The sequence below is a fragment of the Bidens hawaiensis genome, unplaced genomic scaffold (genome assembly GCF_021521415.1).
Source record: "Bidens hawaiensis isolate Kalapana, Puna unplaced genomic scaffold, B.hawaiensis_p1.1 tig00004474_1, whole genome shotgun sequence".
NCBI classification, from domain to species: Eukaryota; Viridiplantae; Streptophyta; class Magnoliopsida; order Asterales; family Asteraceae; genus Bidens; species Bidens hawaiensis.
The window spans coordinates 142474-170424 of record NW_027491269.1 but is presented as its reverse complement, the minus strand read 5'-3'; the positions used below and the strand labels follow the sequence as shown (position 1 = coordinate 170424).

The window sequence follows — 27951 nt, the reverse complement described above, 5'->3', positions numbered from 1 at the left end:
ACCACTTAAGTGGAAGATCAAGATTCAAGATAATGTTTTTACCACGCCATACTTTGATACAACCAAATTCAACCAAAAATTGCAATAACCAATTAAGTACATCTTATGATAAGAAGTTAAGAACTACACAATGGTAATCATATAAAAAAATATTATGATTCAACTCATACCAAAACTTTTTAAAATAATGACTCCTTAATGCTATTTCTTTTGGGCTTAGACAGTATGAAATGCAGTGTCATTATCCAAAATTTTTCAATATGATCACTTGAATGTCAATAAGGTAAAGAGTACCCCATATTGGACTTTGCCTAATGAGCTAGGCCGAACTCTTGTTAACCCTATATTCATTAATACGGGCATTTTATCGAACAAGTTACGATCAGAACCAAAGCTGAATTGAAATAATGACAACGTAATTAACTGCAAACAAATCACAAAAAAAGTTAATTCATAAATGGTACTTCACCAACAGACATTTTTGTTTATATGATTCCTAAACATAGGTACAAAAATCCAGAAAAGAGTTAAGCCAAATACATAAAGTAAGTCTAAAATATAAACGAAATACACACTGAAAATTAGGATATTGAACGTAATAAAATACATAGATAACCGTCCTAAGTTTAGGTAACTGTTGAATATACCATCACCGGGCTCAAAATTTTCGACCGATATTCTTGTTTTTGGGTGGATAGGGGGAAAACACGCTTGTGTAGACCTCACAGGAGTGTCCCCTCTTGTTTGACTTAGGGGCAATGGGTAACGTTGCTAAACACGAGAGAGACTGTTTGGAGAATCAACCCGTGTTTATCTCCTTCGCCTTTGACACTTTTGGTTTCTTAGCTCCGGATGCCGTGGACCTTTTGAATAGAGTTTAGAAAGTCATGGATAGTAACTTATCGGCCTAGAAGAACCGAAACTTTGTTTTTAGTAGGATTGAGTTTGTTATCCAAAAGGGGGTTGCGGCGCAGCTTGTTGCCCGCTTACCTGCCACTTCATTGTAAATCGTTTGGTTGTTTTTAAGGAAATTTAAATGGAGATAGATTATTTTTAATACGTATCCCCAGGTCCTTAATAAGCTACGTCAATTACTACAAGAAGAAAGAGGATCACTGTACATCTCCATCTGAGTCTAAACCAAGCACTATTAAGAATTGATTCCACACGTGGATGCACCAAATCAACTCGCTCGAAATCTGATCGAAAGGAAAACATTTGATAAGGGACCACGTCATTCAAGACGACCTTATGAGCATATCGTCATATACCATAACGCTTGTATCCGAATCATATAAGGCCTTTAGTGACTCCCTAATTTTACTTTCACATTTAACAGCATCGCCTTCTTAATTTCTCCAACAATCCGTCCATCTTAATAACCCAAATACCCCAACAACCATTACGTTTGCTGGACCACAAGCCAATGCCAAACTTCCACCATATTTCACGAGCTCTACTGATGGTGTTAAAATGCTAGATTCATCATATGGAATTGGAGACGTAAAGACTTTCCATTTTTCTGTATATGCATTGAACTCTAAGATATCGTTATTTCATAATAAAATGTATATTGAACCGTTGTTTGTGATTGGTTGTGAGTTAGTCAAGAAAACACCCTCAACCAACTTCACATGCTTTAGAGATCACTATTTGTCACACTCCCATCTAAGGCCTAGGAGTGCGATCAACCGTTGGTACCACATTTGTAAATAAATCAGAGTTGCGGGTTAATGCGGAAGTCTTATAAAAACATGTGGATTTAGATTATAAATATTTATATTATAAAAGACGAGACAAAAGTCTCATTTAGGTTTACTTGTTTATAAGTTTACAAAAACCATCATATTTAATATTTAAACAAAAATATCCAAGCCATCGGATTTTTAAGCCCTTCGTTCTTCAAGTTCTATTCTTGATTACCTGCAAAATGTTAAAAAAATACGTCAGCAACGAATCCTGGTGAATATGCTAACGCTAAAAAAAATATTTTCTTTACTTAATCACCCCTCGAGACCACGTAAGTCTCGGCCCATCTTGTCTTAGGAATAATCAAGTTAAGAATATCATTATAAACTCGAGTCTCTACACTAAGTCACCCCAGCAAAACACCGCAACATTTCGACGTACTTAGGTACCATAAATATACACATTGTCAGTCTCACTCGAACGTACATAGGTCCGCCCATCGTGGCTGGAGGTCGTGACCAAGCGTGGTGCGACATGCTCACCGCGTTTTACCACATATGTAAGGATCCAGACAAACATATACTATAGCCTGAGAGCTAGGCTTTTACTTTTATTCATAATGTTTTTAGAGACACTTAGTCTCATGTAAAGTTTTTCATATAACAAGTTGACTCGTTTGAAATTAAGTTTGTAAAAGTGGGGCGTATTCACCTTTTCAATTGGGATCGGCTTCAAACACCGTTCGTGGGTCTTTCCCTTTTGCTATCTAGCACCTATAGTACGAGTAAACTTTTGCTAGTCGGATATACAATCCGGCTTAAGACCTTTAGTCTTATTTTACCTCGATGAATCTTTAGTTCAAAATCTTTTTTACTTTAAAACCTTTAGTTTTAAAAGTAATATATAAACCTTTAGTTTATTTATAAAACCCTACGTTTCTTCTTCTTTAAGAAACGTATTCTTTTCTTTATTATTTAAGAATACTCATTATTACTTAAGTAATATTTATAACAAAGAATATTTATACACACATATATATACATCTATTTATATTTTTGTATTTCTTTTCTTTGTTATTGATTTCTTTTGTTTATCGAGGTATCGAGTATAACCTCGACTTAGGGTATTAAGCCTTTTATAATATTTTATTATTATTTTATTCGGGCATTATGCCTACCTTTGTCGGCTTATAATAACCCAAGAAATTTGAGCAGCACTTCAACGTCCTTCACTCTTTCTCAACCTTTCTCGATCAATACCTCTCCTCGGCACGCACAACGAGGTACACCAATGTTCCTCCACCCATCGGAACGCTTTACGAGGAAATCGTCAGGACGTCGAGATGGCACCACCTTTGTTGTTGGAAAGTCGTTGAAATATAGCTCGAATATTGAGGAGTCGAGGGTACGTTTATCGAGGAATCGGGGCACGAACTTAGAGGTGGATCGTGGGTATGATTGTCGGGATCTAGAGAGATGTTAGAGAGAGAGTTGTATGTGTGTTTGAGGTGTGATTTGTGATAAACCCGTAGCTGCTATTTTTAGGCAAAATCTTGGAACACGTCGCGGTACGCGACGGCCTCCCTGGCAAGCCCATCGCGTATCGCGACGTAGGTTACCTGAGTCAACACGTAGACCTGCCACGTGGCGACACGTGGCAGGCGTTGTGCCACGTGTGGACACGTGGCGACACGTGGCGGACGTGTTGCCACGTGGTGACACACTGTGCCACCGTCTGCCACGTGGCACACGTGTCACACCACGTCGTCGCGATACGCGACGACGTTGATTCAACAGCGATCGCGTATCGCTGTTGACTCTTATAGAACATTTTGAACAAGACCGTCGCGATACGCGATGGGCACGTCCTTTGTCCCGTCGCGTATCGCGAAAGGACAAGAAAACAGAATTTTCAATTTAGACTTTGGAGTTTGGAATTTGGCCGAATTGGTCCATTGACTTTGAAATCTTGACATTTTTAGATCAAAATTTCCCTGATGTACACTGTTCCCACCTCATCGTGTCGAATATATCACAACCATATGCACTGTAGAACTTTCCCGGCGTCTCAAAACCCTGCAACTAATTAAAAAGCAAGTCAGTACACATATTATATATATCATTTAAAAATAGTTAATGCATAACGTTTAGACTGTTGAAGTTGGTTAAAAGTTTGTCTTATACATTATATCCGTTTTAAAGAGCGAGGGAGAGAGACTTACGGGTGGTCAAAAAATCTGATGATTTTGTAATGTAATGGCTCCGAACCCATCACGACAATCGCAAACTTCCCTACTATTTGATTTTGTTTGGGATTTGGCAATGCCAAAACTTGCTTAGTCGTAGGTTTACAAACATGGTATAATTCTTTTGTGAAATCCATTGGATCGGGGTTCTTAAACACCATGATTTCTTGCTCCAATTTTGCAAGAATCTGAGCATTATATAGAAGAAGACCAAGTTCAACACTGGTTGATTCAGGAGATGGTGCAAACTCTTTTATGTACATCCAACCTCTTCTCGTATTTTGTATGAGATAACCATACACGATCTTGTTATTTTTCTTGATCAGATTGATAATATAGGAGAAAAACATGACTAACGTTTGGGGGATTTGGGGGTTTGATGGGGATACTGAAGAACAATATTGATATTCATATTTGTAGGATTGATTCTGCATGTGGATGCACCAAATCAGCGGGCTCGAAATCTGATCAGAACGAGAACATTTGATAAGGGATGTCATTCAACACGACCTTACTCACCATCTTATTACCTTGTTTAAACCTGTCAAACATGAGTGTATCGCCATACACCATAACATGCGTATCCAAATCATATAACGCCTTAAGCGACTCCCTTTTACTCTCACTTTTAATGGCAGCACCTTTTTCCCATAAACCATCCATCTTCATAACCCAAATATCCCAACAACCATTTGCATTTGTTGGATTACAAGTCAATCCCCGACTTCCACCTTACTTCACGAGAGCTCTATTGATGTTAAAATGTCAGATTCATCATAAGGAATTGGAGACGAAAGCGCTTTCCATTTTTCTATACGTGCATCGAACTTTAAGATGTCGTTATACGATACTAATAACATGTATATTGAACTGCTCTTTGTGATTTGTTGCGAGTTAGTCAAGAAAACACAATTAGCCAACTTTACATGCTTTAAAGATCGCCATTCCCACACCATTGAGTCGAATACATCACAACCATACGCAGTGTAGAACTTTCCACCCGGTCACAAAGCCCTGCAACATATATTTTTTTTTGGAAAAGCAAGTCACTACACATATTACATATATCATTCACGGACCCATGGTTAATCTACTTTGTTATTTAAAATTTCCTTAAAATAAGAATAGAAAAACATTCACATACAAAGCTACAAGCTTGCGAGTGGCTTGTTTTGAAACACCCACTTTTTATAAAACTTTATGAATAAAGTTTAGATGTTATGAGCGGTGTAATTATACGAAGTTGGTTAAATGATTCTCTAAACCATTATGTCATATTTAAATAGAGAAGGAAGGAGATCGAGAGACTTACAGGAGGTCAGGAAATCTGATGATCTTGTAACGTAATGGCTTCGAACCCATCATGACAATCGCACACTTCCCTGCGTTTTGATATAGTTTGTGATTTGGCAATGCCAAAACTTCCTTTGTCGTAAGTTTACAAACATGGTATATTTCTTTTGTGAAATCCATTGGATCGGCGTTATTAAACACCATGATTCCTTGCTCCGATGTTGCAAGAATCTTAGCATTACAAGGAAGAACACCATTTTCAGCACAGGTTGATTTAGGAGATGGTGCAAACTCTTTGGTGTACATCAAACCTCTTCTCATATTTTGTATGAGATAATTAACCAGGCACGATCTCGTTAAAAAACTCATAGTCCATAAGGAAACACAAGATTAACGTTTGGGTGTTGAAAGGATTAATGAAGAACAGTGGTAATTTTTGTTTTCGATAAGAGGATAAAGGTTCTATCGCGCAAGGTCATTTTTATATGGCGAGTACGGGGCCCAAGTTTTATTATGCTAATGGTTTAGTATAGTAAATTTTTAAAATTCTGTAATACGGTTACCATAATTAAAATTATTCCTTTTGTTAATTGGCATGTGTTACTTATTTTTCTTAATTGCGTGTGTTAATTCTTTCATAATAGAAACTTCTTTTGTATGGAAAACATAGATTAAAAAGAAGTTACATTTGATTGGATACGAATATGGTCTATCACAAACATATTTATGCTATAAAAAAGTAACGTAACATTATATAAATAATTATTATGTACGTGAATCATTTGAAGAATGTTGCAATTTTAAATACTTAATTTAAAGTTTTATTTAAAAAAAAACATTTAGATTTAGATAGAACAAAAGTAAGTAATATTTGTAGTTTAATGACTTTCACATTAAGTTAATTATTTTTGTTCTAATATGGAGATGAAATAAGTATTGAAAACAAAAATTATGTTAAATTAGAAAGTGGATTTTTCATAGAAAAGCTAATACATAATCATGCATAAAATAAGAATTTAACATTATTCAAATAAATAATAAAATAAGAAGCAGCTTAAAGCCCATGTTACATTGTTAAGGTGCTGTTAAATGTAACTCCATCCACTTCATTTTTACTAAACGTATCCCCTCCTTCAAGTTTTGTATTAATACAATTTAAACATTTTTGTTTTTTCTTTACCATTTTGTTATCTTTTTTATTATCATTATTATTTTAAAAGTTTTTTTTTAAAGAGTTTTTCTTTTCCTTTTATTTTTCATAATATATCTTTTCTTTTTTGTTTTTTTAATGACAAAAAAAATTTGTTTATATAAAAAAAAGAATCGAAGGATTTTTTTTTCTAATGTGATATATACCACATCGATTCGAATTTAACAAAAACATTGTTTACTAAACAACATCCACTTGATCAAGTTGGTTCTTTTTCTAACGTGACAATAATTTTATATGCCCAAACCTAACAAAATATACTCAAAGGATTTTTTTTGTCGGACGGGAGACACATAATAAGATATTCAATCAATCAATCAATCAATCATACATAGTGGAATCCCACCAATAGCAAAGCTATAAGTAGGGTCTGGGAAGATGGGATATAGGCACACTGTACCTCTATCCATGGACATAGAGATGTGGCTTCAAGAGAGACACTCAGCTCTAAAAAATATATGTATGATGGAATTTAAGAGGGAATCAAAGTTCGAAATTGATATAATTAATAATAGCACGTTGGAGATGGAAAGACTATCCAACACATGTGATGTGACGCATATCAACTTGTGCCATGCTTACTTACCTCACGACCAAGGGCGACTACTTGAACCACATTAAGTGGAAGATCAAGATTCAAGATAATGTTTTTACCACGCCATATTTTGATACAATCATATTCAACCAAAAATTGCAATAACCAATTAAGTACATCTTATGATAAGAATTTAAGAACTACACAATGGTAATCATATAAAAAAATATGATGATTCAACTCATACCAAAACTTTTTAAAACAATGACTCCTTAATGCTATTTCTTTTGGGCTTAGATAGTCTGAAAATATGCAGTGTCATTGTCCAAAATTTTTTAATATGATCACTTGAATGTCAGTATTGTATAGAGTACCCCGTATTGGACTTTGCCTAATGAGCTAGGCCGAACTCTTGTTAACCCTATATTCATGACTACGGGCATTTAATCGAACAAGTTACGATCAGAACCAAAGCAGAATTGAAATAATGACAACGTAATTAACTTCAAACAAATCACAAAGAAAGTTAATTCATAAATGGTACTTCACCAACATACATTTTTGTTTATATGATTCCTAAACAAAGGTACAAAAATCCAGAAAAGAGTTAAGCCAAATACATAAAGTAAGTCTAAAATATAAACGAAATACACACTGAAAATTAGGCAATCGAACGTATTAAAATACAGACACGATCTTTTATATACATCCAACCTCTTCTCGTATTTTGTATGAGATAACCAGACACGATCTTTTTATTTTTCTTGAGCAGATTGAGAATATACAAGAAAAACATGACTAACGTTTGGGGATTTGGGGGTTTGAAGGGGATACTGAAGAACAATATTGATATTAATATTTGTAGGATTGATTCTGCATGTGGATGCACCAAATCAACGGGCTCGAAATCTGATCGGAACGAGAACATTTGATAAGGGATGTCATTCACGACCTTACTCACCATCTTATTACCTTGTTTAACCCTGTTAAACATGAGTGTATCGCCATACACCATAACATATGTATCCAAATCATATAAAGCCTTAAGCGACTCCCTTTTACTCTCACTTTAAATGGCAACACCTTTCTCCCATAAACCATTCATCTTCATAACCCAAATATCCCAACAACCAATTGAATTTTTTGGATTACAAGCCAATGCCAAACTTCCACCATACTTCACGAGCTCTATTGATGTTGATAAAATGCCAGATTCATCATACGGAATTGGAGACGGAAGCGCTTTCCATTTTTCTATACGTGCAACGAACTTTAAGATGTCGTTATACGATACAAATAACATGTATATTGAACTGCTCTTTGTGATTTGTTGCGAGTTAGTTAAGAAAACACAATTAGCCAACTTTACAGTCTTTAGAGATCTCCATTCCCACACCATCGAGTCAAATATATCACAACCATACGCAGTGTAGAACTTTCCACCCGGACTCAAAGCCGTGCAACATATATTTTTTTTTTGGAAAAAGCATGTCACTACACATATATATATATATATATATATATATATATATATATATATATCATTCATGTACCCATGGTTAATCTGCATTGTTATTTAAATTTTCTTAAAAAAACAATAGAATAACATTCACATACAAAGGTACTAGCTTGCAAGTGGCTTGTTTTGAAACACCCACTTTTTATAAAACTTTATGAATAAAGTTTAGATGTTGTGAGCGGTGTAAATATACGAAGTTGGTTAAATGATTCTCTAAACCATTAAGCCATATTTAAATAGAGAAGGAAGGAGATCAAGAGACTTATGGGTGGTTAGGAAATCTGATGATCTTGTAGCGTAATGGCTTCGAACCCATCATGACAATCGCACACTTCCTAGCATTTTGATTTTGTTTGGGATTTGGCAATGCCAAAACTTCCTTAGTCGTAAGTTTACAAACATGGTATATTTCTTTTGTGAAATCCATTGGATCGGGGTTATTAAACACCATGATTCCTTGCTTAGATGTTGCAAGAATCTTAGCATTATACGGAAGAACACCAAGTTCAACACCGGTTGATTTAGGAGATGGTGCAAAATCTTTGATGTACATCAAACCTCTTCTCATATTTTGTTTGAAATAATTAACCAGGCACGATCTCGTTAAAAAACTCATAGTCCATAAGGAAACACAAGATTAACGTTTGGGTGTTGAAAGGATTAATGAAGAACAATGTTAATTTTTGTTTTCGATAAGAGGTGAAAGGTTCTATCGCGCAAGGTCATTTTTATATGGCGAGTACGGGCCCAAGTTTTATTATGCTAGTGGTTTAGTATAGTAAATTTTAAAAATTTTGTATATGGTTACCGTAATCAAAATTATTCCTTTTGTTAATCGGCGTGCGTCACTTATTTTTCTTCATTGCATGTGTTAATTCTTTCGTAATAGAAACTTCTTTTATATGGAAAATATAGATTAAAAAGAAGTTATAATTAATTGGATACGAATATGGTCTATCACAAACATATTTATGCTATAAAAAAATAACGTAACATTATATAAATAATAATTATGTACGTGAATCATTTTACGAATTTTGAAATTTTAAATACTTAATTTAAAGTTTTATTTAAAAAACATTTAGATTTAGATAGAACAAAAGTAAGTAATATTTGTAGTTTAATGACTTTCACATTAAGTTAATTATTTTTGTTCTAATATGGAGATGAAATAAGTATTGAAAACAAGAATTATGTTAAAATAGAAAGTGGATTTTTCATAGAAAAGCTAATACATAATCATGCCAAAAAAATAGGAATTTAACATTATTCAAATAAATAAGAAAATAAGAAGCAGCTTAAAGCCAATGTTATATTGTTAATGTGCTGCTAAACGTACCTCCATCCACTTCATTTTTACTAGACGTATCCCCTCCTTCAAGTTTTGTATTAATACGATTTAAACATTTTTGTTTTTTCTTTACCATTTTGTTATCTTTTATTATCATTATTATTTTAAAAGGTTTTTTTTTTTTTTATTTTTTAAGTGATTTTTCTTTTCCTTTTATTTTTCATAATATATCTTTTTTTTTTGTTTTTTTAATGACAAAAAAATGTTTATATAAAAAACAGCATCAAAGGATTTTTTTTCTAATGTGATATACACCACATCGTTTCGAATTTTACAAAAAAATTGTTTATTAAACAACATCCACTTGATCAAGTTGGTTCTTTTTTTAATGTGACAATAATTTTATATGCCCGAACCTAACAAAACATACTCAAAGAATTTTTTTGTCGGACGGGAGACACATAATAAGATATTCAATCAATCAATCATACAAAGTGGAATCCCGCCGATAGCAAAGCTATAAGTAGGGTCTGTGGAGGGTGGGATGTAGGCACACTGTACCTCTATCCATTGGGATATAGAGGTGGCTTCTAGAGACCCTTAGCTCTAAAAACATATTTATGATGGAATATAAGAGGGAATCAAAGTTCTACATTAACATAATTAATAATAGCACGTTGGAGACGGAAAGACTTTCCAACACATGCGATGTGACGCATATCAACTTGTGCCATGCTTACCTCACGACCAAGGGCGACTACTTGAACCAAATTAAGTGGAATATCAAGATTCAAGATAATGTTTTTACCACGCCATATTTTGATACAACCAAATTCAACCAAAACTTGCAATAACCAATTAAGAACTTCTTATGATAAGAAGTTAAGAACTACACAATGGCAATCATATAAAAACATATTATGATTCAACTCATACCAAAACTTTTTAAAACAATGACACCTTAATACTATTTCTTTTGGGCTTAGATAGTCTTAAAATATGCACTGTCATTGTCCAAAATTTTTCAATATGATCACTTGGATGTCAATATTGTAAAGAGTATCCCGTATTGGACTTTGCCTAATGAGCTAGGCCGAACTCTTGTTAACCCTATATTTATGACTACGGGCATTTTATCGAACAAGTTACGATTAGAACCAAAGCTCAATTGAAATAATGACATTGTAATTAACTGCAAACAAATCACAAAGAAATTTAATTCATAAATGGTACTTCACCAACATACATTTTTTTATATGATTCCTAAACACAGGCACAAAAATCCAGAAAAGAGTTAAGCCAAATTCATAAAGTAAGTCTAAAATATAAATGAAATACACACTGAAAATTAGGCAATCGAACGTATTAAAATACACAGATAACCGTCTTAAGTTTAGGTAACTGTAGAATACACCATCACCGGGTTCAAAATTTTCGACCGACCGATATTTTTGTTTTTGGGTGGGTAGGGGGGAAACACGCTTGTGTCGACCTCACAGGAGTGTCCCCTCTTGTTTGACTTAGGGGCAATGGGTAAAGTTGCTAGACACGAGAGAGCCTGTTTGGAGAATCAACCCGTGTTTATCCCATTTGCCTTTGACACTTTTGGTTTCTTAGCTCCGAATGTCGTGGACCTTTTGAATAGAGTTTAGAAAGTCGTGGATAGTAACATATCGGCCCATAAGAACCAAAATTTGTTTTTAGTAGGATTGGGTTTGCTAACCCAAAGGGGGTTGCGGCACAGGTTGTTGCCCGCTTACCTGCCACTTCATTGTAAATCGTTTGGTTGTTTTTAATGAAATTTAAATGGAGATAGATTATTTTTTATTACGTATCCCCTGGTCCTTAATAAGCTACGCCAATTACTACAAGAAGAGAGAGGATCACTGTACATCTCCATCTGAGTTTAAACCAAGCACTATTAAGAATTGATTCCGCATGTGGATGCACCAAATCAACTAGCTCGAAATCTGATCGGAAGGAGAACATTTGAAAAGGGACCACGTCATTCAACACGACCTTACTTACCATATTGTTGTCTTCATTAAACCTGTAAAACATGAGCGTATCGTCATATACCATAACGCTTGTATTCGAATCATATAAGGCCTTTAGCGACTCCCTAATTTTACTTTCACTTTTAATAGCAGCGCCTTCTTAATTTCTCCCACAATCCGTCCATCTTCAGAACCCAAATACCCCACAACCATTTACGTTTGTTGGATCACAAGCCAATGCCAAACTTCCACCATATTTCATTAATTCTAATGATGGTGTTAAAATGCCAGATTCATCATATGGAATTGGAGACGTAAAGACTTTCCATTTTTCTGTATATGCATTGAACTTTAAGATGTAGTTATTTCATAATAAAATGTATATTGAACCTATGTTTGTGATTGGTTGTGAGTTAGTCAAGAAAACACCCTCAACCAATTTCACGTGCTTTAGAGATCACTATTCGCACCTCATCGATTCGAATATATCACAACCATATGCACTGTAGAACTTTCCCCGGCGTCTCAAACCCCTGCAACAAATTAAAAAGCAAGTAAGTACACATATTATATATTTATATCATTTAAAAAAAGTTAATGCATAACGTTTAGACTGTTGAAGTTGGTTAAATGTTTCTCTTATACATTATATTAGTTTTAAAGAGCGAGGGAAAGAGTCTTACAGGTGGTAAAAAATCTGATGATCGTGTAATGTAATGGCTCCGAACCTATCACGACAATCTCAAAATTCCCTACTGTTTGATTTTGTTTGGTATTTGGCAATGCCAAAACTTGCTTAGTCGTAGGTTTACAAACATGGTATAATTCTTTTGTGAAATCCATTGGATCGTGGTTTTTAAACACCATGATTCCTTGGTCCAATTTTGCAAGAATCTGAGCATTATATAGAAGAAGACCAAGTTAAACACTGGTTGATTCAGGAGATGGTGCAAATTCTTTTATGTACATCCAATCCCTTCTCGTATTTTGTATAAGATAACCAGACACGATCTTGTTATTTTTGTTGAGCAGATTGAGAATATACGAGAAAAACATGACTAACGTTTGGGGATTTGGGGGTTTGAAGGGGATACTGAAGAACAATATTGATATTAATATTTGTAGGATTCTGCATATGGATGCACCAAATCAACGGGCTCGAAATCTGATCAGAACGAGAACATTAGATAAGGGATGTCATTCAATACAACCTTACTCACCATCTTATTACCTTGTTTAAACCTGTCAAACATGAGTGTATCGCCATACACCATAACATGCGTATCCAAATCATATAACCCCTTAAGCGACTCCCTTTTACTCTCACTTTCAATGCCAACACCTTTCTCACATATTATATATATCATTCACAGACCCATGGCTAATGTGCATTGTTATTTAAAATTTCCTTAAAAAATGAATAGAAAAACATTCACATACAAAGCTACTAGCTTGCGAGTGGCTTGTTTTGAAACACCCACTTTTTATAAACCTTTATGAATAAAGTTTAGATGTTGTGAGCGGTGTAAATATACGAAGTTTGTTAAATGATTCTCTAAACCATTATGCCATATTTAAATAGCGAAGGAAGGAGATCGAGAGACTTACGGGTGGTTAGGAAATCTGATGATCTTGTAACATAATGGCTTCGAACCCATCACGACAATCGCACACTTCCCAGCGTTTTGATTTCGTTTGGGATTTGGCAATGCCAAAACTTCTTTAGTCGTAAGTTTACAAACATGGTATATTTCTTTTGTGAAATCTATTGGATCAGGGTTCTTAAACACCATGATTCCGTGCTCCGATGTTGCAAGAATCATAGCATTATACGGAAGAACACCAAGTTCAACACTGGTTGATTTAGAAGATGGTGCAAACTCTTTGATGTACATCAAACCTCTTCTCATATTTTATATGAGATAATTAATTAACCAGATACGATCTCATTAAAAAACTCCTAGTCCATAAGAGAAACACAAGATTAACGTTTGGGTGTTGAAAGGATTAATGAAGAACAGTGGTAATTTTTGTTTTCGATAAGAGGTGAATGGTTCAATCGTGCAAGGTCATTTTTATAGGGCGAGTACGGGGCCCAAGTTTTATTATGCTAATGGTTTAATATAGTTAATTTTTAAAATTTTGTAATACGGTTACCATAATTTAAATTATTCCTTTTGTTAATTGGCGTGCGTTACTTATTTTTCTTAATTGCGTGTATTAATTCTTTCATAATAGAAAATTCTTTTGTATGGAAAATATAGATTAAAAAGAAGTTACAATTGATTGGATACGAATATGGTCTATTACAAACATATTTATGCAATAAAAAAAGTAACGTATCATTATATAAATAAGTATTATGTACGTGAATCATTTTAAGAATGTTGTAATTTTAAATACTTAATTTAAAGTTTTTTTTAAAAAACATTTAGATTTAGATAGAACAAAAGTAAGTAATATTTGCAGTTTAATAACTTTCACATTAAGTTAATTATTTTTGTTCTAATATGGAAATGAAATAAGTATTGAAAACAAGAATTATGTTAAAATAGAAAGTGGATTTTTCATAGAAAAGCTAATACATAATCATGTCAAAAAAATAAGAATTTAACATTATTCAAATAAATAATAAAATTAGAAGCAGCTTAAAGCCCATGTTATATTGTTAATGTGTTGCTAAACATAACTCCATCCATTTCATTTTTACTAAACGTATCCCCTCCTTCAAGTTTTGTATTAATACGATTTAAACATTTTTGTTTTTTTCTTTACCATTTTGTTATCTTTTATTATCATTATTATTTTAAAAGTTTTTTTTTTTATTTTTTTAAAGAGATTTTTCTTTTCCTTTTATTTTTCATAATATATATTTTTTTTTTTGTTTTTTTAATGACAAAAATAAAATGTTTATATAAAAAACAGCATCGAAGGATTTTTTTTCTAATGTGATATACACCACATCGTTTCGAATTTATTTATTAAACAACATCCACTTGATCAAGTTGGATCTTTTTCTAATGTGACAATAATTTTATATACCCGAACCTAACAAAATATACTCAAAGGATTTTTTTGTCGGACGGGAGACACATAATAAAATATTCTATCAATCAATCAATCAATCATACATAGTGGAATCCCACCGATAGCAAAGCTATAAGTAGGGTATGGGGAGGGTGGGATGTAGGCACACTGTACCTCTATCCATTGAGATAGAGAGGTGGCTTCTAGAGACCCTTAGCTCTAAAAAACATATTTATGATGGAATATAAGAGGGAATCAAAGTTCGACATTAACATAATTAATAATAGCACGTTGGAGACGGAAAGACTTTCCAACACATGTGATGTGACGCATATCAACTTGTGCCATGCTTACTTACCTCACGACCAAGGGCGACTACTTGAACCACGTTAAGTGGAAGGTCAAGATTCAAAATAATGTTTTTAGCACGCCATATTTTGATACAACCAAATTCAACCAAAAATTACAATAACCAATTAAGTACTTCTTATGATAAAAAGTTAAGGACTACAAAATGGTAATCATATGAAAAAAATATTATGATTCAACTCATACCAAAACTTTTTAAAACAATGACTCCTTAATGCTATATCTTTTGGGCTTAGATAGTCTAAAAATATGAAGTGTCATTGTCCAAAATTTTTCAATATGATCACTTGAATGCCAATATTGTAAAGAGTACCCCATATTGGACTGTGCCTAATGAGCTAGGCAGAACTCTTGTTAACCCTATATTCATGAATACGGGCATTTTATCGAACAAGTTGAGATCAGAACCAAAGCTGAATTGAAATAATGACAACGTAATTAACTGCAAACAAATCACAAAGAAAGTTAATTCATAAATGGTACTTCACCAACAAATATTTTTGTTTATATGATTCCTAAACAGAGGCAAAAAAATCCAGAAAAAAGTTAAGCCAAATATATTAAGTAAGTCTAAAATATAAACGAAATACACACTGAAAATTAGGCAATCGAACGTATTAAAATACACAGATAACCGTCCTAAGTTTAGGTAGCTGTTGAATAAACCATCATCAGACTCAAAATTTTGACCGACCGATATTCTTGTTTTTGGGTGGGTAGGGGGAAAACACGCTTGTGTCGACCTCACTGGGTTGTCCCCTCTTGTTTGACTTAGGGGCAATGGGTAAGGTTGCTAAACATGAGAGAGCCTGTTTGGAGAATCAACCCGTGTTTATCCCCTTTGCCTTTAACACTTTTGGTTTCTTAGCTCCGGATGCCGTGGACCTTCTGAATAGAGTTTAGAAAGCCGTGGATAGTAACTTATCAGCCCATTAGAACCAAAAATTTGTTTTTTGTAGGATTGGGTTTGCTATCCCAAAGGGGGTTGCGGCGCAGCTTGTTGCCCGCTTACCTTTCACTTCATTGTAAATCGTTTGGTTGTTTTTAATGAAATTTAAATAGAGATAGATTATTTTTCAATAAGTATCCCTTTTCCTTACTAAGCTACGCCAATTACTACAAGAAGAAAGAGGATCAATGTACATCTCCATCTGAGTCTAAACTAAGCACTATTAAGAATTGATTCCGCATGTGGATGCACCAAATCAACTCGCTCGAAATCTGATCGGAAGGAGAACATTTGATAAGGGACCACGTCATTCAACATGACCTTACCATCTTGTTGTCTTCATTAAACCTGTAAAACATGAGCGTATCGTCATATACCATAACGCTTGTATTCGAATCATATAAGGCCTTTAGCGACTCCCTAATTTTACTTTCACTTTTAATAGCAGCGCCTTCTTAATTTCTCCCACAATCCGTCCATCTTCAGAACCCAAATACCCCAACAACCATTTACGTTTGTTGGATCACAAGCCAATGCCAAACTTCCACCATATTTCACGAGTTCTACCGATGGTGTTAAAATGCTAGATTCATCATATGGAATTGGAGACGTAAAGCTTTCCTTTTTTTCTGTATATGCATTGAACTCTTAGATGTCGTTATTTCATAATAAAATGTATATTGAATCGTTGTTTGTGATTGGTTGTGAGTTAGTCAAGAAATCACCCTCAACAAACTTCACGTGCTTTAGAGATCACTATTCCCACCTCATCGAGTCGAATATATCACAACCATATGCGCTGTAGAACTTTCCCCGGCGTCTCAAAACCCTGCAACAAATTAAAAAGCAAGTCAATACACATATTATATATATCATTTAAAAAAAGTTAATGCATAACGTTTAGACTGTTGAAGTTGGTTAAATGTTTCTCTTATACATTATATCAGTTTTAGAGAACGAGGGAGAGAGACTTACGGTTGGTCATAAAATCTGATGATCTTGTAATGTAATGGCTTCGAACCCTTAACGACAATCGCAAACTTCCCTACTGTTTGATTTTGTTTGCGATTTGGCAATGCCAAACCTTGCTTAGTCGTAGGTTTACAAACATGGTATAATTCTTTTGTGAAATCCATTGGATCGGGGTTCTTAAACACCATGATTCCTTGCTCCAATTTTGCAAGAATCTGAGCATTATATAGAAGAAGACGAATTCAACACCGGTTGATTCAGGAGATGGTGCAAACTATTTTATGTACATCCAACCTCTTCTCGTATTTTGTATGAGATAACAAGGCACGATCTTGTTATTTTTCTTGAGCAGACTGAGAATATACGAGAAAAACATGACTAACGTTTGGGAATTTAGGGGTTTGAAAGGGATACTGAAAAACAATATTGATGTTAATATTTGTAGGATTGATTCTGCATGTGGATGCACCAAATTAACGGGCTCGAAATTTGATCGGAACGAGAACAATTTATATGGGATGTCATTCAACACGACCTTACTCACCATCTTATTACCTTGTTTAAACCTGTCAAACATGAGTGTATCGCCATACACCATAACATGCGTATCCAAATCATATAACGCCTTAAGCGACTCCCTATTACTCTCACTTTCAATGACAACACCTTTCTCCCATAAACCATCCATCTTCATAACCCAAATATCCCTACAACCATTTGCATTTGTTGGATTACAAGCCAATGCCAAACTTCCACCATACGTCACGAGCTCTATTGATGTTGTTAGAATGCCAGATTCATCATACAGAATTGGAGACGAAAGCGCTTTCCATTTTTCTATATATGCATCGAACTTTAAGATGTCGTTATACGATACTAATAACATGTATATTGAACTGCTCTTTGTGATTTGTTGCGAGTTAGTCAAGAAAACACATTTAGCCAACTTTACATGCTTTAGAAATCGCCATTCCCACACCATCGAGTCGAATATATCACAACCATACGCAGTACTTTCCACCCGGTCTCAGAGCCCTGCAACAAATTTTTTTTTCGGAAAAAGCAAGTCACTACACATATTATATATATTATTCATGGACCCATGGTTAATCTGCTTTGTTATTTAAAATTTTCTTCAAAAAAAGAATAGAAAAACATTCACATACAAAGCTACTAGCTTGCAAGTCGCTTGATTTGAAACACCCATTTTTTATAAAACTTTATGAATAAAGTTTAGATGTTGTGAGCAGTGTAAATATACGAAGTTGGTTAAAAGATTCTCTAAACCATTATGTCTTATTAAATAGCGAAGGAAGGAGATCGAGAGACTTCCGGGTGGTCAGGAAATCTGATGATCTTGTAACGTAATGGCTTCGAACCCATCATGACAATCGCACACTTCCCAGCGTTTTGATTTCATTTGGGATTTGGCAATGCCAAAACATCCATAGTCGTAAGTTTACTGTTGGGTCCATATTTGGTGGTTTGTACTTAGTTATGTGTTTATTGGGCTGGGCTACGGGTTAGCTATGTAAACCGAGAACTCTTAGAGTTCTCGGTGGGCTTTTGGTTCATATGGGCCTAGTGTTTTGGTTTCCCTATAAATATATCTTATTGTATAGGGTTTAGGGTTTGTTCACATTAGCAGAGAGTTGGTGAGCAGAAACTAGAGTGAAAGTTGTTCATTCCTAGTATCATTATCAAGTATTGTAAGTGCTTAAGAACCCGACGTGTTCAATAATATACGTGAGTTTTGAAGCAATTCTGTGTTACTTTTACTGTTCGTATTCGTGTTCTTTAATCACCAAGTTTTGGTATTCCACACCAATACTAGTTTAGTTGATATCATATTGTAGTGATCCAGATTCAGGACTTACAATTGGTATCAGAGCCTTGGTCAAATTCAAGCTCTTTATTGTGATATCAACGGATTCAAAATATTAAGGTTTGGTGGTGTTGGTGATTTTTCGGGCGAGTAGTTGATCGGAGAAGAAGACTGAACTGTTTTTTTGTTAAAGATTGTCTTTGATTTGGAAATTAAATCAAATCACTTTATCTGGAAGTTTGTTACATTCTGTTTGACTATTGGGTGCGAAACTTTTGTTCTCGGCCAAGTTCTATTCTCGGCTTATAGTAGTTCTCGGTCAAAGCGTGGGTCAAACTTAGTAGTTCTCGGCCAAAGTGTGGGTCAAACTTCATGGTTTTCGGTCAAATATTGGTAAAACTTGTGTTCTCGGTCAATAGATTTGGTCAACAAACCTAGTTTTCGGTCAACAGCTTATCAACATATTGAGTTCTCGGCTTAAAAGGGTTTTCGGTCAATTTTGATCAATTAACTGGGTTCTCGGTCAACCTTGGTCAATACCCTAGTTCTCGGCCTACATGTTTTAGTGTGCTCAGCCCAGTCTGTTGGTTTGGGCTTGTTTTATTGGACTTACAATTATCTGGACTTAACCTTAAATTGGACCTAAAAATCTGTAATCTAATTGCTATGGCTCAGTTAACTAATGGCAGCAGCTTAATCAACTTGTCTCTTCACCAAGAACTTGATTCCATCATGGGCACCGCTACTCGTATACCCCGCTTGTTGTCCCATTAAGTGTTCAGTTAGTGGAAGTTTCGTTTCGAACATTATGCCAAAATGAAAGATTCAAAAATTTGGAAAAGTATTGTGAGGGGACCTCAAAGGATCACCTATCAAATGGGATGGTTCAACCGAGGTTCTTGTGAAACCAGTTTCCTTATATGATGATGATGACTTTGTAAAAGTTGAAGAAGATGAGAAAGCTTTATCAACTCTAACTATGGCACTCTCACCCGAGATTGCCCTCCAGTTTAGAGAACTCCAATCAGCTAAGGAGTTATGGGCCGCACTGATAGAAGTTTACGAGGGAAATGAGGATATGAAGAGAAGTCGCCAAGATTTGTTGCGACAAAAGTTTAATATGTTCAATCATGTTCTGGGAGAGACATTGGAATCTCAATTTCAGAGGTTTATATCCCTTGTAACTGAAATGAGAACTGCTGGGATTTTTATGCAAACCTCAGAAATTAACAAGTTAGTAAACTCTCTGCCGAAAAATTGGGACATGAATGTTGCAGTTATCAAAAAGACCAAAGATCTTAATAGAATGAGCATGACTGAAATGATTGCCACCATTAAAGCCTGCGACATGGATGATAAACAATGGGCAATAAATCGTGCTAGTTCTTATAGTGATGCTGGTTATAACGTTGCTTCTAACAGTGCTCTCATGTCTCAAGATAGTTTTTCACTGTTCAAACCCACTCAACAACCACCACAGGGAAACTTTCAGATGTTTTCATCCACCCTCGGTCAATCATCATCATCATCATCAAATTCACCTAATCCAGCTCCAGTATTTTTCACCAAATCTACTCAGTCTACAAATGATTTTGGTAAAACCACTCCCAGTCTAAACCCCAGCCAGATTCCCAACATACCTAAAGAAACTCAAGAGAATATCGCTCTAATGGCGGGTTTCATGAATTGTTATCATGCCTTTCTGGCCGGAGACTTGGTCCAATCAGTGGTTACTACTGAACTGGATCAGATTCATCCCGACAATGTTGAAGAAATGGACATCTCGTGGCAAATTGCCATGGCAGTCTTTCGTGCCAAGAAGTTTACTAAGAGGACAAGTAGAAATAATTGGAACATGCCCAATAATCAAAAGGTGGGTTTTAACAAAGAGACCCTCAGGTGTTACAACTGTCACGAGCCGGGTCATTTTGCTCGTTAATGCACTAATCATGCTAAGGATGGAAATACGGAAAGGGCATTGGTTCAGGTTGGAAATGTTCGGGGTGATGTTGGAGGTAGTTCGGGAAATGGTGAAAGAGGTATGGTTGCTCAAACATTCTCGTGGGAAGATCAGATGGCTGCGCTTAACATTGGGAATCAAACTGCAAATTTCGCCATAGTTGAAGACTCTGAAGAGGGAAACATTGCTGAGGAGAAGGTCAAGGAACTCCAGTTTGCTTACATGGCATTCACTTCTCCGGACTCATCTGACGTACGTTTTCAACCATGTTCTTTAAATTGTAGTGAGAAAATAGAAATGTATAAACTTCATAATGACAGTCTAATCAGAGATATGGAAAGAATAAAATCAGAAAATTTTAAACTTAAGAAAAATGAAAAGGGTTTTCTAGACAAAATAGAATCTCTTAACAAAGAAATTAAAAAACTTAAGTCTGATTTTAGCATAAAGAGTTGTCACCATCTAGATGCCAAACAGGAAATCGCTGAGTTGACTGCTAAATTAGAGGCCTCTAAGTCAGAAATTTTAAATCTAAATAGCAAATTTGAAAAGGCTGAACTTGATTTTAAGAAATTCGATGGGTCCAGTAAACTTGTCAACTCAATGATTGAAAATCAACTATGGTGGAAAGAAAATGAAGGTGAGGGGATATGATTCAGTCAAGTTCCCCCACCATTCAACCACAATTATGTCCCAACTCATGTCACCAAAGAAAAGGAGGAAAAGATAAAGGACATGAAGTATGGTACACAAGATAAGGGTGAGGGGACCGGTTCTGCGAATGCCGGTCCATCTACTTCAAGTATGAACAATTCTTATGTGTCTACTTCATGTGCAGAGAGAGTAATTGTGAAGGAGTGGACTGATGATGATGACGACCCTAGCTTTGATTTTGATAATAATTTTGTTTCTGATGTTTCTTTAGAACTTCCTGTTTCGAATTCTGTTATTCCGACCATTTGTGTGGGCTCTGTTTTAAAGAGCAAGGATTCTTGTGTGATTGATTCGGTTGAAACTTTAACTTCTAATAATGTGGTTTCCAATAAAAGCAAAAATTCAAAAATACAAAACAAAATTTCAAAAAGTTCAAAAAATTCAGAAAAATATGTTGCACCTAAGTTTGTCAAGGAGGGATGCTCTAATGACAAACAAGGTGATAAGTTCAAAAAGGGTGATCGTAATTCTTGCAAAACTAAGCAAACTGATCCACACAACCAGTCTATACAAGGAGTTGCCCACAATGAATTTTTCATAAAACGTCAGACATGTTTTAACTGTGGCACCCCTGATCATATTGCCAGAAATTGTCCACATCGTCCATACGTTCCCTACTACGGATTTTATCAAAGGAATATGCCTTATATGCCTCATAACACTTACAGACAAGAATCCAGGCATTGTCCAGCTAGTTCCTTTGATAGTGATTGGAATCGAAACAAGTCTGGCAGGTTTAGTCCTTATCAGACCAAACCGAACAGATACAAAAGATTAATCAGAAAGTATGTTTCAAATTCAAATTCTAACATAAAAACTAAGGCTAATTCCAAATAGGAGAAACGGGCAGATTCGTCTCCTCCCACGTCCAAATCACCGGAGGTTATGACAACCATTCGTACATATAACTCCAAGTCTCACAGACATAGATGGTTGCCTAAATCTCCGGCCAAAGAGTCAACAAAATCTATTTTTGATGATAAAAAGGATATGTCATGGCAATCCGTGAAAACTGTAGACGAATCAGGGTCACCCGGTGTAAGTATGGACTGGGTACCAAAAACTAACCAATCCCGCGTTTCGTGCAGGGACAGCTATGGAGGAATATCATTAGACCTTGGTATGTTGATAGTGGCTGTTTCAGGCAAATGACAGGAGACATCACCCAACTACACGACATTCAAACATTTAATGGTGGGTATGTGTCCTTTGCGGGAGGAGAAAAAGAAAAGATCACTCAAAAGGGTACTGTAAGTAACGGTGTGTTGAAGTTTGAAAATGTTATTTTTGTTCCAGAATTGAAGCACAGTCTTTTAAGCGTGTCACAAATTTGTGACAAAGATTTTTCAACTCACTTTACAAAAAAGGAGTGCCTAATTTTGAAACCTGGTATAATCATACAAAAAGAATGGATTCTTGTTCGATCACAACGAAAAGATAATGCTTATGTGATCGACATGAACAAAAATGTTCCTGACGAAATAACCTGTTTGTTTTCAAAAATGTCATAACATAATGCGATGCTTTGGCATCGTCGGCTTGGTCATGCTAATACAAAAAATCTAAATCGTCTTGCTAAAAACAATTAAGTGCGTGGTCTACCAATCAAGGATTTTGTGACTGTTGAAAAATGTGTGGCTTGTGCTCTAGGTAAACATCATCGAAAATCTCATAAGCCTAAATTAAATAATACCATCTCGTCAGTCTTTCAGTTACTTCATATGGACCTCTTTGGGCCGGTTCATGTTTTAAGTTTGTCTCGTAGCTCCTATTTTCTTGTTATTACTGATAACTACTCACATTTTACATGGGTGTTTTTCTTGTCGAATAAGAGTGAAACTGCAGATTTGATCAAGAAGTTTGTGGTATTAATGGAGAATCAACTGAACGTAAAGCTTAAATGAATCCGTTGTGATAATGGAACGGAATTCAAGAATGCAGTTTTGAATCATTTTTGCTCAGAAAAGGGGGTGCTATGTCAGTATAGTACTCCACGGACGCCTCAACAAAATGGTGTCGCTGAAAGAAGAAACAGAACTCTAATCGAAGTAGCAAGAACGATGTTATGTGACTCTAAACTGCCACTGTTTTTCTGGGCAGAATCCATCAATACGACTTGTTATGTTCAGAACCGGGTGATAATCAATAAGTCCAAGATGAAGACTCCGTATGAGATTGTTTATGGTCATCAACCCACTGTCGCACATTTCAGAGCGTTCGGGTGTCCGTGCACGTTACTAAGTCTAGAAACCACTCCAAAGTTTGGGGCCGTAGAGGATGAGTGTTACTTCGTTGGATATGCGGGAAATACAACATATAGGGTCTACAACAAGTCAACTAAGCAGATTCTAGAGTCTTATCAAGTTCGTTGTTTAGAAGAAAATGAGATTGACGCCCGTGTTGGTCCCAATTGGTTATTCGATTACATTGAATCCTTCAAGCCCTTCAATGTATTTCCAGACATCGACACAGACTCTCAAGGTGTTTCCACAGGGTAAGTTACACAAGGCAGTTCTAAATCACTGTCTCATATTTCTCCGTTACTGGATGATGAGGTTATTGAGTTGACTAGTGCTTCGACCACATCAGACAATCAGCCTAAACAATCTTCAGAGACCGATTGTTCACCAATCTCGTCTGAGAATACTGCAAATGTTGAGGGGGAGAGTTCCGTTCGTCAGATATTTGGGAGAACTCTGTTTCCCGACGCCATTCCAGATGAATACGTTGCCGGCACCTCGTACTCTCATAGTACAACGACTTCTAGATGGAAAAACCCCCTCACTGATTCTGGGGAGAACGTAACAAATCTTTAACATAACAGTGATGTTTCTGATCAGCTAATTCCATCAAGAGTCCAAAAGAATCATCCGATTGAAAACATCATAGGTACCATTGAAGCAGGTGTGTCAACCAGAAGTCAGACAGGACACATAAACAGTTGTATGTTTTCTTGTTTCATATCTCAAATCGAGCCAAAGAATGTTGAAATGGCACTTCAAGAACCTAGTTGGGTTGATGCCATGCATGAAGAACTGAATCAGTTTGATAAGTTGAAGGTATGGAGATTGGTTAAACTGTTGGAAGGAAAGAAAGCTCTTGATACAAGATGGGTTTTTAGGAACAAGCAAGTTGACACCAAGGTTATTGTTTGTAATAAGGTACGACTGGTAGTTCGCGGGTTTCGTCAGGTTGAAGGGTTAGATTACACAGAAGTCTATGCTTTAGTAGCTAGACTTGAGGCAATTAGAAATTTTCTGGCCTATGCATCGTATATGGGTTTCACAGTGTATCAGATGGATGTTAAAACAACGTTTTTATATGGTGAGGTCAAAGAAGAAATTTATGTTGATCAGCCACCGGGTTTCGTTGACTCTAAGAAACCAAATCATGTTTACAAGTTAGACAAGGCTCCGTACGGGTTACATCAGGCTCCACGGGCGTGGTATGCTACACTCACCGCGCACCTTCTTGACCACGGCTACAAGAGTGGAACGATTGATCAAACTTTGTTCCGGAAAACTGTCGGAAAGGATTTGATTCTGGTCCAGATATATGTTGATGACATCATATTCGGTTCCACTAGTGTTGATTTGTGCAAAGAATTTGAGGGTGTTATGAAGAAAAGATTTGAGATGAGCTCGTTGGGTGAAATGACAACATTTCTGGGTTTACAGGTTCGCCAAGGCCCGACGGGAATTCTGTTACATCAAGGAAAGTATGTTGAAGATATGCTGGCTAAGTTTGAGCTTCAAGATTCCAAGAGTGCTAATACTCCAATGGCAGAAAGATTGCTATTGTCATCTGATCCTGAAGGGAGTCCCGTACATCAAACATACTATCGATCGATGATCGGGTCTCTGATGTATCTCACAGCTAGCCGTCCCGACATAATGTCCGCAGTTTGCCAATGTGCTCGCTTCCAGTCTAATCCTAATCTCGCTCATTTAATTGTTGTTAAACATATTTTTAGATATCTGAAGGGACAATTGAAGTTAGGTCTTTGGTATCCCAAACACTCAGAATTTATCTTTATGCTTTTGCTGATAGCAATTATGGTGGAGATGACATTGACAGGAAATCCACGTCAGCTGGTTGCCAGTTTCTTAGAGATCGGCTAATCTCATGGCAGTGTAAGAAACAACAAACAGTGTCCACCTCGACAGCCGAAGCAGAGTATGTTGCCGCATCTGCTTGCTGCTCTCAGGTTATCTGGATGCAAAACCAGTTGCTGGATTACGGTTTGGAATTTCTTGACACTCGTATTTTTTGTGATAATGATGCGGCCGTTGCTATTGTGAAAAACCCAGTCCAATACTCTAAAACCAAGCACATCGATATTAAAATTCATTTTATTTGTGACTGTTTCGATCGGAAATTGATTCATCTTGAACAAGTCCACACCGATAACAACGTGGCGGACTTATTTACAAAACCGGTCGGAACAGCAATATTTAATGTGCTTGTGAGTTTTCTTAAAATGCTTCATTTCGAGGATTGAGTCTTTTTGGGGATAAATTTGTACAGTTTTGTTTATTTTTGCACAAATTTAGGGGGAGATAAATCAAAAAGACAAAAATAGTGTGTGTGCGTTGTCTTCATTTCTATTTAAAAAAAAATCAATTTTTTGAGCTTTTCAAAGATTCATTTTCGCTTAAAATTATGTCGGTTGCTCAAGTTCGAAGGACATATACTTGTATATGGTTGGTCTGGTGTTCTACTTGTAGTTTCACAGAATAGCCATATACCTAACAACTGAAAGCGCCCGGGCAATTATGATGAGTTTTTGTGTTCTGTATTCTTTCACTTAAAATTATGTCGGTAACTCTAAGCTGGAAGGACATATGTTTTCATGCATATTTGGTCCGGTTAACCACTTGTGGTTACAATGGATAGCCATTTACCTGAAAGCTTAAAGTGACGGGGGTGTCTGAATCCTTAACACATGTGTTTTTCTTAACTCTAAAGAGTTCTCGGTGGGCTTTTGGTTCATATGGGCCTAGTGTTTTGGTTTCCCTATAAATAGATCTTATTGTATAGGGTTTAGGGGTTGTTCACATTAGCAGAGAGTTGGTGAGCAGAAACTAGAGTGAAAGTTGTTCATTCCTAGTATCATTATCAAGTATTGTAAGTGCTTAAGCACCCGACGTATTCAATAATATACATGTGTTTTGAAGCAATTCCGTGTTACTTTTACTGTTCTTATTCGTGTTATTGAATCACCGAGTGTTGGTATTCCGCACCAATACTCGTTTAGTTGATATCATATTGTAGTGATCCAGATTCGTGACTTACATTTACAAACATGGTATATTTCTTTAGTGAAATCCATTGGATCGGGATTCTTAAACACCATGATTCCTTGCTCCGATGTTGCAAGAATCTTAGCATTATACGGAAGAACACCGAGTTCAACACCGGTTGATTTAGGAGATGGTGCAAACTCTTTGATGTATATCAAACCTCTTCTCATATTTTGTATGAGATAATTAACCAGACACGATCTCGTTAAAAAACTCATAGTCCATAAGAGAAACACAAGATTAACATTTGGGTGTTGAAAGGATTAATGAAGAAAAGTGGTAATTTTTGTTTTCGATAAGAGGTAAAAGGATCTATCACGCAAGGTCACTTTTATAGCGCGAGTATGGGGCCCAAGTTTTATTATGCTAATGGTTTAGTATAGTTAATTTTTAAAATTTTGTAGTACGGTTACCATAATTAAAATTATACCTTTTGTTAATTAGCGGGAGTTACTTATTTTCCTTAATTGCGTGTATTAATTCTTTCATAATAGAAACTTCTTTTATATGGAAAATATAGATTAAAAAGAAGTTACAATTGATTGGATACGAATATGGTCTATCACAAACATATTTATGCTATAAAAAAAGTAACGTAACATTATATAAATAATTATTATGTACGTGAATCATTTTAAGAATGTTGAAATTTTAACTACTTAATTTAAAGTTTTATTTAAAAAACATTTAGATTTAGATAGAACAAAAGTAAGTAATATTTGCAGTTTAATGAATTTCACATTAAGTTAATTATTTTTGTTCTAATATGGAGATGAAATAAGTATTGAAAACAAGAATTATGTTTAAATAGAAAGTGGATTTTTCATAGAAAAGCCAATACATATCATGCCAAAAAAATAAGAATTTAACATTATTAAAATAAATAATAAAATAAGAGGCAGCTTAAAGCCTATGTTATATTTTTAAGGTGCTGCTAAACGTACCTTCATCCACTTCATTTTTACCATTTTGTTATCTTTTATTATCATTATTGTTTTAAAATGTTTTTTTTTTATTTTTTAAAGTGTTTTTCTTTTCCTTTTATTTTTTATA

At 35.4% G+C, this 27951-nt stretch overlaps 1 long non-coding RNA gene across 1 annotated transcript in view; it reads right to left on the bottom strand.

The window, feature by feature from the left end:
• The window catches only part of LOC143626655 (uncharacterized), a 41188-nt gene extending 36523 nt beyond the window's left edge, over positions 1-4665 (bottom strand). Inside the window, exons 1-2 of the long non-coding RNA XR_013152458.1 lie at positions 4576-4665; positions 1278-1348 (exon numbers count right to left, since the gene is read on the bottom strand). This is a non-coding gene — a long non-coding RNA (uncharacterized LOC143626655). The remainder of the gene's footprint in view (positions 1-1277; positions 1349-4575) is intronic.
• Between the last annotated feature and the right edge of the window lie 23286 nt (positions 4666-27951).